Source organism: Hyperolius riggenbachi, chromosome 9 (genome assembly GCF_040937935.1).
Source record: "Hyperolius riggenbachi isolate aHypRig1 chromosome 9, aHypRig1.pri, whole genome shotgun sequence".
Classification (NCBI taxonomy): Eukaryota; Metazoa; Chordata; class Amphibia; order Anura; family Hyperoliidae; genus Hyperolius; species Hyperolius riggenbachi.
Window position 1 is genome coordinate 38,188,030 of NC_090654.1, and position 15,381 is coordinate 38,203,410.

A 15,381-nucleotide genomic window follows, 5' to 3' on the forward strand; every position below is an offset into this window, starting at 1 on the left:
ATGAGGCTGAGACTTGTGAAAAACCAATATAGCTTTGAAAAATCAATATAACATTGCACATATGTGGCATAAGCTATTTAGTAAAACTAACAGAAACCGTGCTCCGATCTCATACAGTCATAGTACTTCTCTTTTGGTGGAGCGCTATAGTACAGACCACTCAAAGTTCAATGCAAAATAAAATCCACTGTATCAGTGTTCAAGTGGTGCAGCACCCAACTACCGCACACTCCTCTAATCACAATGACTTCTTTAAAGGGGAACTGAAGAGAGAGGTATATGGAGGCTGCCATATTTATTTCCTTTTAAGCAATACCAGTTGCCTGGCCCTCCTGCCGATCCTCTGCCTCTAATACTATTAGCCATAGCCCCTGAACAAGCATGCAGCAGATCAGGTGTTTCAGACTTTAAAGTCAGATCTGACAAGACTAGCTGTATGCTTGTTTCTGGTGTTATTGAGATACTTCTGCAGAGAAATAGACCAGGAGGGCTGCCAGGCAACTGGTATTGATTAAAAGGAAATAAATATGGCAGCCTCCATATACCTCTTACTTCAGTTCCCCTTTAACCCAGTGAAAAAAAAAAGGTTACCACTTACCTGGGGCTTCCACCAGCCCCTGCAGATGCACTGTGCCTGCGCCGACACTCACCGATTATCCAGTCCCCCTCTTTGTCTCCGTTTTCGGTGCACTGCGCCTGCGCGCTCCTGTCCCTGTGGCCGTCTTGCGCAGATGCAGAAAATGAAATTAAGCAATGGCAGGGGACCAGATGAATGGGGAGTACCGGCGCAGCCACAAGACGTCTGCAGGGGGCTTGTGGAAGCCCCAGTTAAGTGAAACTTCGACCATTAGATAGATCCCTCCCTGATTGAATCTAGTCAGAGAGGGTTCTTTTGCCTGCCCACACTGCACAGCAATTTGCAACTTCCTGTGTCAGACGTTACAGCAAGCGACACCAGACGCATGTGATGACGTCGCTACAGCCATCTTGTGCCACATCATACAGGAGCTCACAGTGACATCGGAGCAGGCCAATATTCACGGCAGGATGACAGTTCACCAGTCGTCACAAAATCACACATTGTTCCTGCGGCACACCTGATTGAGCCCTTGCAACTGAGATTTTCCAGCGTTCCCTTTCGACTGATTTTGGTAAAAAAAATCGTATCGAAAGATCAATCAGGCCGCCATGTTGCTGCACTGATTCTTTTCCGATTCTATTAAATCGGAAGGTCAACCGGCCTGCAATATCGAGTATGGGCACCCTTAGAAGCTAACTGCTATAAATCAAGCCTTATCCTCTGCAGTCTGGGATAAAAGAACAATCTCCCGGAAGCCTGCAGAGCACACTGATAAGCCTCCAGGGCAAAAATGAAAGCAACTCTATTAACCCTTTCACATAAGATCGTTTGATCTTAGAACTCATAAGTGTGGATAAACTATGGGAGCAGCCAGCTGTGCTTTACCAGACGAGGCAGATGCTTCAGACTTTGCTTACTTGCAGCCAGGACTGTGTTCACTGGATCTGATTCAATATACTTTTCTCCAATCATTCCTCATTCAAGCTTTTCTCTTGGTGGACTCAAAGCAATTTATGCAGTCAAACAAATTAGGAAGACACCTCCTACATTATAATAGACTAGCCGACCCGCGTCGTAGCAAACGCTGCATCTTCTATCTATCTATCTATCTATCTATCTAATAGAGTACGTGCCTCAACCTTGAAGCAAGAAGAATAAAGGTGGGTACACACATCAGACCATAGTCTTTTGAAAATGAAAGATCACAGACCAATCTTATGCTGGATACACACCATGCGTTTTCGCGTTCGATGCGGCCGTCGATTCGCGTCGATTCGATTATTTCCGAACGAATTTTTTAGGTCGAATGCCATGTAAAGTATGGCAAATCGACCTAACGATCCATCGAAGCTTGAATCGGACATGTCGGAAATAATCGAATCGACGGCCGCATCGAACGCAAAAACGCATGGTGTGTATCCAGCATTACCCCCTTCCATGTAGTATGAGAGCCATTCCTACACAGTCTATTCTATGGAGCTGAACTCCCCATCAGACAGAAATCTTTGCAAGATGCTGCACACAAAGATGCTGCACACATGCAACAGATCAGTGTCTGCAAAAGATCTGTTCCTGCAAAATATCAGTACCTACAAAATACATTCATAGTCTATATCTGCAGATCTCATACACACCTTGTTTAACGGACAATCATCTGCAGATCAGATCAACCAGGATGAATCTTTGGATCTGCAGATGATTGTCTGATCTGCAGATGAATGTCCGTCAAACAAGGTGTGTATTATGCTGGGCATACATGGTACGTTTTCTACCGTGTAATCGAGCCGCTGGCTCGATTCCCGCTCGTCCCCGCGGGCGGTCGGATCAATTCCTGCTCGTCCCCGCGAGCGCTTTCTTATTTTCCACTCGTTTCTTCTTTTGTCCTGCCCGCCGGTATCGAGCGCAGAATCGATCCGGCGGGGTATTGGGCACGTCGGAAATTATCAATCGAGCCATCAGCGCCTCGATTACATGGTAGAAAACATACCGTGTATGCCCAGCATGAGATCTGCAGATATCATAGACTACGAATGCATTTTGCAGAAAATGATTTTTTGCAGGAACAGATCTTTTGCAGATACTGATCTGTTGCATGTGTACAGCATCTTTGTGTGCAGCATCTTGCAAAAAAATTTATCTGATGGGGAGTTCAGCTCAATAGAATAGACTGTGTAGGTATGGCTCTCATACTACATGGAAGGGGGTAACATTGGTCTGTGATCTTTCATTTTCCAAAGACTTTTATCTGATGTGTGTACCCACCTTTAGGCTTTCCATTAGAAAATGTATGTGTGCTCAAACATCAAGTTTAACCCTAGCAAGTCTGGCTTTCCAAATCTGGCCTAATTGGCTATTCATGAGGCAATGCTCATGCAAATATGCATTTGCTTTCGCATGCCAAACTATGCAGGGTCAAAAAAACCAATACTGCAAAGCGGTCGCCCTGCGGGAATAAGTTCATGCTACATTAGCACTATCCAGGAGCGCCACGGGGAGGATTCCCAATGCCCCCCTTTTTATACAACCGGGGGGACCGCAGGGTCCCAGGCTCTCTCACTGCCTGGGAACCACAGCGGCACCCCGGAGGGGGAGGCTGGGTGGCGCAAACGCCCCCCCCCCCCAAGTGTGGCCAGCGCCAGGGAGAGCCGTCCGCACCCACCTCCCAATATTAAAAACAGGCACTTACCTTAACGTCCATTGCGTTCTGCTACATGCGCATTCATTTTCTCATGGAAAGCATTTTTTGCAGTTTGCATCCTTTGGAGGCAGGTGGTGGATGGCTTGCTCCGGCGGTGTGAGCCCTGGAGTGAGTTGTCTGTGCTTGTCCTTCGCCCCCCCGCGCCCCCCCCCCCCGGAGTGTTGTATGTGAGCCAGCCCTGAGCTCTAAATCTTATCATGTGGTGCCCCCAAGTTAATGCGTATGTAGCAGAACGCAATGGACGTTAAGGTAAGTGCCTGTTTCTAATATTGGGAGGTGGGTGCAGACGGCTCTCCCGGCGCTGGCCACGCTTGGGGGGGGGTCGCCTGCACCACCTAGCCTCCCCCTCCGGGGTGCCGCTGTGGTTCCCAGGCAGTGAGAGAGCATGGGACCCGCGGTCCCCCCGGTTGTATAAAAAGGGGGCATTGGGAATCCTCCCTGTGGCGCTCCTGGATAGTGCTAATGTAGCATGTAGCAGTTTCGCATCGAAAATCCCATTTTCATTTTTGGCGAATTTTCACGAAAATCTTCAGAAATATTTGCGTTTTCGACCAGCATCGAAAATTCATTGTATGCGGATGCTTATGCCCTTATGCGGAAAAATGTCCACAATAATCCGCATGGAAATTCAGTCTATGCGGACGTTTATACGTAAAATGTCCGCAATAATGCGCAAGAAACTTCTCTGAATGCAGACGCTAATGCCCTTATGCGGAAAATGTCAGCAATAATACGCAAGTAACGTGAAAATGACTGGCATTAGGCGAAAATTAACGCGAAAAAATTAGATGGAAAATTTGCCTGTCAAAACAAAATTAGACGAAAATTCGGTAAAAATTTGTCGAAACAAATTTTTGCATTTTCGCTCATCACTGGCATGTAGCAGGGCGACCGCTTTGCGGTATTGGTTTTTTGACCCTGCATAGTTTGGCACGCAAAAGCAAATTTGCATGAGTATTGCCTCATGAATAGCCAATTAGGCCAGATTTGCAAAGCCAGACTTGCTAGGGTAGGCCTCTTTACCACGGACAGTTGATAGGCAGTAAAATGCCTCTCAAACTCTCACAACTGCTTGCTGCTGCCTGGAAACTGCTTGCTGCTGCCTGGTAACTGCTTGCTGCTGCCTGGAAACTGCTTGCTGCTGCCTGGTAACTGCTTGCTGAGCACACAGCTCAACAGTCTGTGGAAAAGAGGCCTTAAACTTGATGATTGAGCACGCATACATTTTCTCATGCAAAGTACTTCTTCTTCTTGCTCGAAGGTTGAGGCACTTAGTCTATTATACATATAGATGAGGTGTACAGGTAGTCCCCGGTTAACGAACGAGATAGGGACTGTAGATTCGTTCTTAACCTGAATCTGTTCTTAAATCAGAACATTTGGCCATCTCTGTCCCCTGGACCTCCTATGTGCCTCCAGTGTCCCCCTTTGTGTCACATCTGCCCTCTGTACCTCCTTACACAAGTTTAAAAGCCATTTTTTCTTTGAATTTTTTAAAATTTATTTTTTCAAAAACTACAAGTCCAATTTTTTTTTACTTGTTCCCATGGAAACACAAAATCCATGCCGTTCGTATCCGCGGGTTGTTCGTAAATCGGGGACTACCTGTATAATGTATCTCAAAAACAGCAGGGTAGACCTGGTCTGATGCATCAGTCTGTAAAGGAAATGTATTCTGTCACCACGACGAGGAACCAGAGAAAGGTTTTCATCCCCAAGTTGGCCAAATGTAATTTTCATTTCAGGGAAGATGAGAAGTGTTTAAAGCAACCCTGTCACAAATACTTTAGAAGGTGCTCTCTGTTCCGAGGATGCGAGGGCGTTAGTTTCCTATGGATTGTAAGACCGTAGCATTACTTAAGAAGGCTTGGAAACATGTAGCTTGTCTGTGTAAACATATCTTGTCAATTACTGCCTTGTAGCCAGGAATCTGCTAGCATACATGAGCAACCTTGAAGTGCACCTGAACTCTTCCACAGCACATAAGGAAAACATAGAGAAATGCACCCTATATGTATTTAGAGAGTTTAGCCTGTCTAATCCCCCCTCATCTGTGACTAATCACTACTGTAATTTGGTCCCTCAGCTGTATCAGTTCAAGAATCTCCTCTGCCATGGAAGAGCTGCTAATTTGTAAACACGGGATGTTAATATGTCTATTGCAGGATTTGTATCAGCTGTAACATTTTTTTTTCTTTAAAGGTTATTCTGCTGCTACTTCTCTTTTAGAGCTGAGAGGAAGTTCTGAGTTCTGGTCCGCTTTAACAAGCACATTACACTTAAAGGGGAACTGAAGAGAGAGGTATATGGAGGCTGTCATGTTTATTTCCTTTTAATCAATACCAGTTGCCTGGCAGCCCTGCTGGTCTATTTCTCTGCAGTAGTATCTGATTAAAACCAGAAACAAGCATGCAGCTAGTCTTCTCAGATCTGACTTATAAGTCTGAACCACTGAAACACCTGATCTGCTGCATGCTTGTTCAGGGGCTATGGCTAATAGTATTAGAGGCAGAGGATCAGCAGGGCTGCCAGGCAACTGATATTGTCTAAAAGGAAATAAACATGACAGCCTCCATATACCTCTCTCTTCAGTTCCCCTTTAAAGTTCCTCTTAAAGAGACACTAAAGCGAAAAAAAAATTATGATACAAAGATTTGTATGTGTAGTGCAGCTCAGAGATAAAACATTAGGAGCAGAGACATGAGTCTAATATTGTTTCGAACACGATCAGTTAAGAGACTCCAGTTGTTATCTATGCAAAAAAGCCATTGAGCTCTACGACTTTCAAAGTCGCAGAGAGCTCTGAGTTCTGAAGGTTATCTGAGCTGTCAGGCAAGGGTTTTTTTTTCTCTGCCAGAGAACAGGCCAATAGTTCACAGCCTGCTCTGTAAACACATTTAGAATGCTGAGTGTTGTGTAAACTGCACATATTAGAGAATGATGCAATGTTAGAAAAAACTGTAACTAAAAATATGAGAATATTTTCTTTGATACTAATCTTCTAGTAATTATCCGTACTACACAACCAATTCATTATATCATAATTTATTTATTTTTGCTTCAGTGTCTCTTTTTAAGGGGTGGGGGGAAATTAAATTGAATTAAGCCCATGGCAGGTTGTATTGCCTAATACTTACCGTAGGTCCTCATATGCTGCTCGTCTTTTGGGGTCCCTCTCTTTCCCGGACCCCTTCTCCCCAAGGCCTCCCGGATATTCGGTCAATAGGTGCTAAGCAATTCTGAACTGCGTGTGCAAGTTCCAAAATGCAAATATACGCAGTGAAAGAAAAAGCTTGTAAACAGGCGCTGTTCGGAACTTGGACAAAAAACTGTGTGTGTACGAGCCTTTAGATAATGGGTGAACTGTATAGGCCAAGAAAGGGGAAAAATCCTGGATAAGGGAGAAATCTTAATATTTATATTTTGGAACAGAAACCTAGGAGCCGAGGCTGCATACGTATATGCACGGCGGCGGTGAGCTGGGCGCATGGTGAGCCAGATGGCGGCTGCTGCCGCTCAAACCCTCGATGGCAATAAATACAATTCCCCCTCCCAGTTGTCGCAATTCAGAGGGTGATGTAATTTGGAGTCCAGCGATCGCCGGAGCCCCAAATTACCCTTACGTGCCCCGCACAGTATAACATTACTGTTAGTTTCGGCCCTGAGCACCATGTGCCGAAACCACCTGCTTCACCCAGGCTCCCTCAAAAGGCCAGAATGCTCAAAGGTGTTTAAAAATAAATAAATAAGCAAAGGGTTCCTGCTTGAGCAGATAGAAAACAAAGGGAAGGCTCAAATGAAGATCAGAACTGACCCTTCTACGTTACAATTGTCTTCTTTTTTGACTATTCCCTTATTCAATTTTCAATTCTTCCTCCCCCTAAAATCATCACTTGCGTTCTTAGGGACCTGGGCTAGGCAGCAACGTTAAAGATCTCTATTCGCAAACCCTCTTACACAACCATGTGATAGCGAGTTTCCAGTTGAGGGGAGGGGGCAGAAAATACATTTCTTACTGGATCTTGAAGAGTCCTATATCTGCCTACAATTCTAGTGCTTAAAGTATATCTCAGGTTTGTGGTACATGGAGGAGGTGGTCATAAGTTATCAGTATTGGTCGCTACCATTTGGATAGTAATCAGCTCACGTTCTTTTTATGAAGATTATAACCAAGATGGTCTGCTGTAGATTTCAAAAATCTCAATAGTTGTATATCTGGCTCATTGTCTAATTCTTGCAAAAAACCTCAGTTTGCCATGGAAATCCTCATAAGACCAGTGTGGCTACTGAACAGAGGAAAAAAAATCTGTTTAGATCAATCATGGATGATTGTCTTTCTAGAGTGTCATCTAGTACAGAAGATTTCCTAATCGACAATGAAGCTGGTTTCTACAGGGTATTCTATCTTAGACAAAGGGGTGGTCCATCATTGAAAGAGATTAGGGCTCATGCCCTTTCCACTGGCCAGTTCTGGTTAGGGCTTAGATCCACAGCAGACCTTTTCAGAGTTGTTTTCCTCTCAATGTGGGACACAAAAGGGGACCTTTGGGCAGGACAGTGGTCAGGCCAGGTCAAAGAAAGCCTAATGTGGTGGCAAATTAGTCACAATTTGCTCAAAGAAGTGATGTTAAAATCTTGCGCTAAACACACACCGAAAGTTGCAAGCAGAAAACACTCCAATATAGCTGCTCCTCAACCGTGTCTGGAAGGTGATAATGTGACTAGAAGAAAAACAGATGGAGGAGCGCTGTGTAGCGTGTTATCTATTGAGAAAATACACTCAAGGATAGAAAGTACTAGAAAGTAGCGTATAACAAGCCTTTCAAGTTAGTAACCCCAATATAAGTCCTTGGGTGGGAGCCTGTCCCTCCCTTCTGGTCAACCTGACAAAGGCGCCAAAACGTGTTGGAAAGTCACTGGCATACAACATCCTGACAGAGGCACCTGCAGTTCATTCGCCACCTTAGATGACCACTGCTGTTGATCACGGGAGGGACAGGCTGCCACCTGCGTACATACAGTGGGTTGCAAAAGTATTCGGCCCCCTTGAAGTTTTCCACATTTTGTCATATTACTGCCACAAACATGAATCAATTTTATTGGAATTCCACATGAAAGACCAACACAAAGTAGTGTACACATGAGAAGTGGAACGAAAATCATAGTTGATTCAAAACAATTTTTTTTACAAATAACTGCAAAGTGGTGTGTGCATAATTATTCGGCCCCCTTTGATCTGAGTGCAGTCAGTTGCCTATAGACATTGCCTGATGAGTACTAATGACTAAATAGAGTGCACCTGTGTGTAATATAATGTCAGTACAAATACAGCTGCTCTGTGAGGGCCTCAGAGGTTGTCTAAGAGAATATTGAGAGCAACAACACCGTGAAGTCCAAAGAACACACAAGACAGGTCCAAGACAGGTCAGGGATCAAGGTATTGAGAAATTTAAAGCAGGCTTAGGCTACAGAAAGATTTCCAAAGCCTTGAACATCCCAAGGATGTTCAAGCGATCATTCAGAAATGGAAGGAGTATGGCACAACTGTAAACCTACCAAGACAAGGCCATCCACCTAAACTCACAGGCCGAACAAGGAGAGCGCTGATCAGAAATGCAGTCAAGAGGCCCATGGTGACTCTGGACGAGCTGCAGAGATCTACAGCTCAGGTAGGAGACTCTGTCCGTAGGACACCTATTAGTCTTGCACTGTACAAAGTTGTCCTTTATGGAAGAGTGGCAAGAAGAAAGCCATTGTTAACAGAAAGCATAAGAAGTCCCGTTTGCCATAAGCCATGTGGGGGACACAGCAACCATGTGGAAGAAGGTGCTCTGGTCAGATGAGACCAAAATGGAACTTTTTGGCCAAAATGCAAAACCCTATGTGTGGTGGAAAACTAACACTGCACATCACTCTGAACACACGATCCCCACTGTCAAATATGGTGGTGGCAACATCATGCTCGGGGGGTGCATCTCTTCAGCAGGGAAAGGGAAGCTGGTCAGAGTTGATGGGAAGATGGATGGAGCCAAATACAGGGCAAACTTGGAAGAAAACCTCTTGGAGTCTGCAAAAGACTTGAGACTGGGGCGGAGACTCACCTTCCAGCAGGACAACGACCCTAAACATAAAGCCAGGGCAACAATGGAATGGTTTAAAACAAAACATATCCATGTGTTAGAATGTCCCAGCCAAAGTCCAGATCTAAATCCAATCGAGAATCTGTGGCAAGATCTGAAAACTGCTGTTCACAAACGCTGTCCATCTAATCTGACTGAGCTGGAGCTGTTTTGCAAAGAAGAATGGGCAAGGATTTCAGTCTCTAGATGTGCAAAGCTGGTAGAGACATACCCTAAAAGACTGGCAGCTGTAATTGCAGCAAAAGGTGGTTCTACAAAGTATTGACTCAGGGGGCCGAATAATTATGCACACCCCACTTTGCAGTTATTGATTTGTAAAAAATGTTTGGAATTATGTATGATTTTCGTTCCACTTCTCACATGTACACCACTTTGTGTTGGTCTTTCACATGGGATTCCAATAAAATTGATGCATGTTTGTGGCAGTAATGTGTCAAAATGTGGAAAACTTCAAGGGGGCCGAATACTTTTGCAACCCACTGTATACTGGGGTTAGTCCCCTTGAAAGGCTTGTTGCACACTACTTTCTGGTAAGCATTTTGTATCCTTGTATTTATTTGTTCAATAATTATAAAACATTACAGAGCGCTCTTCCATCTGTTTTTCTTCAATTTGCTCAAATGAAAACCTTGATCTTGGCTACACCCTATGATGGGTGTCAGAACCTGGGCATGGGATGCAGTTTTATCCCATTGTCAGGCTCACTGGAGATAATCTCTGGCCCAATCTTCAAATTACAAGAAGCTTTTGGCTATGGGCAAATCCCTTAACAGCATTTCAGGAAGAGCTGGCAGGCAAAGGTGTTAAAATTGTTTTTGAACAATTCCATAGCGATTTCCTATGTAAACACACAGGGCGGCACAAGAATCCCAGACTTATTAAGTTTATTCTTAGATATTCTCCATTGAGCAGAGGAAAATGTACTGTAATTCCTATTCCCACATTCTACCTGAAAGAAACTAAAAACAAAAAGGCAGACATCCTCCGTCATTAGGCAATATTATGGTTTACATGGGAGCTCTTTCAAAGATGTTTTTGATTTATTAACCTCAATGGGTTCAGCCAAAAATGGATCTTTTTAAAAATGGATCTTTTAAAATCAAGACCAAACGGTCTTGATAAAGCCCACATTACAGGGCAAAACGATCACCGGCCATCCTCTGCACCTCCTGATACATGGATTGTGCAGATAAGTATACACATTTACTGTATGTCTTTTTGCTGCTGAATGTTTTAATGAAGATGGGATTAAAGATTTTATGCAAGTTATACAGCGAGTTGCTCCTGGATTCTTAATTGGATACAATATTGTACTGCTTTTCTTCCGGATGTAGCACCGCAATTGTATATGAGCATCAGGCAGTAAGTGTGCACTCGCTATCTTTTTCATATTGATTGGATATACACATAATTTGGCAGCGGTTCCCCAAAATCTGCATAATCTGGCGGTGGATCACCCAGAACACACAATCTGGCAGCAGTTCCGAACCGCGGTTCCCCAACATACACACAATCTTGCAGCTGTTCCCCAAAAATAGTTAATCTGGCAGCAGTTCCCCCAAAATAGGTGCCCCCAGTATAGGTAACCAGGTCTATAGGTGTCCCTAGAATAGGTAGCCAGATCTATAGGTGTCTCCAGTGGAAGGGGGCAGTGAAGGGGGAGAAGGGCACAGTGGCAGAGAAGGGGGGGTCGCCCCCCTCCTTCCCCCACCTTGCGACTCCCCCTTCCTCGACCTCCCTCCAGAATTGAGCAGTGTGGCAGCAGGTGGCAGGGGAACACTTCTTCCTATTCCAGGCGCGAGAGAGCGCTCTGTGCGCCGCTGCTCTGGTCTAGTCAGTGATGTCACTGATTAGACCAGAGCAGCGGCGCACAGAGATCGGAACATACATAGGAAGAAAGTGTTCGCCTGCCACACCACTCAATTCTGGAGGGGAGGGAAGAGGGAGCCCCAAGGTGAGGGGAGGTGGCCCTACCTTCCCTGCTGCTGTACCCAATGCTCCCCATTCACTGCGATGCTACCCCAGGGCAGGCCCTCGGTCCATGCCCGAGTTGTCAGTCTGCCCCTGTTGTCAAGTGCACCCTATCTACCTAAATTAAATAGCCATGCTCCCCGGATAACAGAATTAAGTGGCACTGAGGGCTTCTGATTGGCTGCAGCGAGTAATTCTGCATGTGGACCACTGAGGGCTTCTTATTGGCTGCAGCAAGTCACCCTGCATGTGGACCACTGAGGGCTTTTGATTGGCTGCAGCAAGTCACCTTGCATGTGGACCACTGAGGGCTTCTTATTGGCTGCAGCAAGTCATCCTGCATGTGGACCACTGAGGGCTTCTGAATGGCTGAAGCGAGTCATCCTGCATGTGGACCACTGGGGGCTTCTGATTGGCTGCAGCCAGTCATCCTGCATGTGGACCACTGAGGGCTTCGGATTGGCTGCAAGTCATCCTGCTTGTGGACCACTGGGGGCTTCTGATTGGCTGCAGCTAGTCATCCTGCATGTGGACCACAGAAAGCTTATGATTGGCTGCGACAAGTCACCCTGCATGTGGACCACCAAGGACTTATGATTGGCTGCAGCAAGTCATGCTACATGTGGACCACACTGAGGGCTTCTGATTAGCTGCAGCGAATCCTCCTGCATGTGGACCATTGAGGGCTTCTGATTGGCTGCAGCAAGTTACCACCAATCTCTAAATAAAAGAAAAGGCCAGACAAATAATTGACTATTTACGTACAAAAAAAAATATTTATTAGTTATAATGGAAAATATTTATTTCACAACAATATGAAGCAAAATCAATACATTCCCTGTTATGCAATCATATAACAGGCAGAGGTTGTTCTCTATAAATCAGAAGGAATGCAATGTATTCAGTGCAGATTGCGGTGCAATGTCCCTCTTGTCCTGCCAGTGATGCCTCTGTACAGACCTGAAACAATCATGTTACGGGAATGATCTGTGACTGATAGCTCACAGCTGTGGCAGCTGGGTGAGAACAGTAGCAGTGGCTTTTCTCACAGTCTGCTGTAGTGGAGAATAATAAGGCGTGGCTGGTAGTTGCTAAGCGATAATGGTTTATGACAGAATCATCACTGTTATTGCACCTCACACATCCTGTCAGCCGGCTGCTGTCATTTCCAGGGCAGGTAAGACCTTGTGATCACTGAAAGATCCAGGGAAAATGATCAATCCAAAGTGTATTCTTCTGCTGACCAATCGAAAACGATTCACAATCGTTTTATTGGTCAAAAAGTGAACAGACATGGTAGTAAATATGGATATCTAATCAACCCAATATGACAGAAGCAGGAAACTACCCCCCCCCCCTCCCCCAACAGTGCATGTCTTGCAGGCAACCTAACCTATGCACAGGTGGGGTAGTTAGCTACATGGAATTCAAATAGCTGAGAAACTGAGACATAGGGGAGTTTGCCTGCAAAACATGCACCGTTGAAGGGTGACTACGACAATTTGAGAAACACTGCTGTAGCAGCTTCTCACAACGTTCTCCAGGCCACCGTTGAGACCTCCCGAAGGATTCTGACAAGCTGTTGTCAGATTCCAAGCTCGGAGGAACAGCAGGGCCATACTGTGCTTGTGCGAACAGGACTGTGCTTGTGCGAACAGGGCTGTGCCTGAACAGTATGCCAGAGCCGCTTGTGCATGAGCTGTTCCTTGCTACAGTACATGCGCAGCTGCTGACAGTGGCCACGGATGGTAAAGCGTACAAATCTGGCCCTGGCTAGAAAAGTATGGTCGCAATGTGCAGAAGGGTCCTGGGCAGTGGCGAAGCACCAGAGGGCATCGTTGGATTCCTCTGGAGCAGGGGTGTCGAACTCAAATGCAAAATGGGCTAAAATTGTACACTGGAACCAAGTCATGGGCCAACCTCAATGTCTACTGGTGACCTTCCTCCCTTACAAAGTTCCCTGGTGTCTAATGGCTCCCCTCCAACCCCTATAGTTCTCTGGTGCCTAGAGGCTCCAACTCTCCCCTATACAGTTCCCTAGTGTTTAGTGCTTTCCCCCCTACCTCCTCCATATTGCTTCCCTGGTGTTCTAGGGCTTCACCTCCAATATAGCTTCCCTGGTGGTCCAGAGAGGGCCAAACATGATGCAGAGTGGGGAACCCACTTGAGGGCCAAATGTAATGGCTCTGAGGGCCAGATTTAGTCCACAGGCCAGAGCTTGACATGTATGCTCTGGAAGATCAAGAAGCTTCCCTCTCCTTAAGTAGTCACCTCAGGTTCTCTTTAACCAAGCAGAACATCAATCAGCATGATAGATTGCCCAAAAAGCAGGCTGGGAAATTGGCAAATATATGAGGTCCTAAAGCAGCTGGGACAGCCATATTATCCCAGGAAAAAAACACATATAACACATTATCTACATAAGTAGATAAATACATGTTCTACTTACATAACATATGTATTCTACTGTCCACATTTTAATTTCAGTGAATTTTATATAATAAATAAAGATAGAACGGTTTCAGGCATTTTCCTTTTTTACTGCCTTTGACTGAAGCCAATTTTGATGTAATTTCCTCCCTTACTCTTCTCTTTTCTCCTTGAAACTGCACTGTCATTTCTAGCTTGCTTTGTAAACACACGTGAGCACAGTATAGATCGTTTTTCAACAGCTTCTGCAGAAATAGGCTTCTCAGCCTGTCACACTAAACTGTCCTCAGCCAATCAGTGAGGAGCAGGAATGTGGGAGGGGTGAGGACAAGCTTCCTTCTTATTGGCAATGTCCCAAATACCGCCAGGCTGACTGATAAGAAATTACAGCAGACACATTTCTGATTATATTGGAATGTTTGCAATGCAGGGTCAGGTTGTAGCTTGTATAATAAACACAAATCAGTAGGTAAACGGAATTTAATTTTAGGGCTGGAAATCCCGCTTTTTTAAAGAATAAACCCCTTGAGGTGAGTGTGCAGCCAACTTGTTGAGTCTCTGGCTGTGTCCTCTGTGTGAGTTATACGCCATGCAAATAATTCAGGGAGGCAATACTGACACTAACATCAGTGTGGAGTAGCTGAACAATTGTACTGAACTATACCACCAGGTAATCCATTTGAAATAGCACGTGCCATTTACCCTTTAAATTTCAAAAGCGATTGCTTATTTGTCAACAAAGGGGACATGTCACTTTCAGCTGCGTTTCAACTTTAGGCGCCCGTACATCTAGCGACTCGTTGGCCAACTGACCATCCAATTTGAACATTATCATCGAATCGGATGGAAATCGGTGCTGCCAATTGCATGCCCAATCAACTATGCGACCAATTTCAGGCCGAGCATGTCGATTGGGCGCGCTGCAAGATGTCAGCGCATCATAGTCGGTTGGATGTGTGGCGGTAACGGCAAAACCCCTGATGCTGTCCCCTCCTAATGTTCAATATGCACATACATGTGCCCCCATGTGGTTGCTGGCATACACATGAGCTCATGTATGATGTCACACATGTGCCCACGTTAGGCCTGGTTCACATTAGCGTTCGCTATCCGGATTCGCCTGATCGGATCCGGACCGTATACTGTACAAATGGAACGGACGTTCCGCATAGCAATGCAAAGTCTATGCGTCCGTTCACATGCGTCCGTTCCGTACTGACTGGAGCCGGATGCGCTATTTTTTGGGGTCCGGATCATCAGGCCGACACACCTGGACCGGAGCCTGACTGCACCATCTGGCAATAGAAACCAATGGGAAATGGAAAGCACAAAACACACTGGATATAAAAACCGGACGTTCTACCCCACTTCCAATGCGTTTTCTAGCGGCCATTTTGGATGGGGACACATGGGCTCAGCATATCTGGAGTGGAGCAGCAGTGACTTTGTGCTGGAGCTGTTTGGCAGTATGTCGGAGGTGGAGGTGAGGCCCTACACAGCGGAGGACCTGATTCTACAGGTGCACCTTCTGCTGACCTCCCAGACCCCAGGAATTTACATAG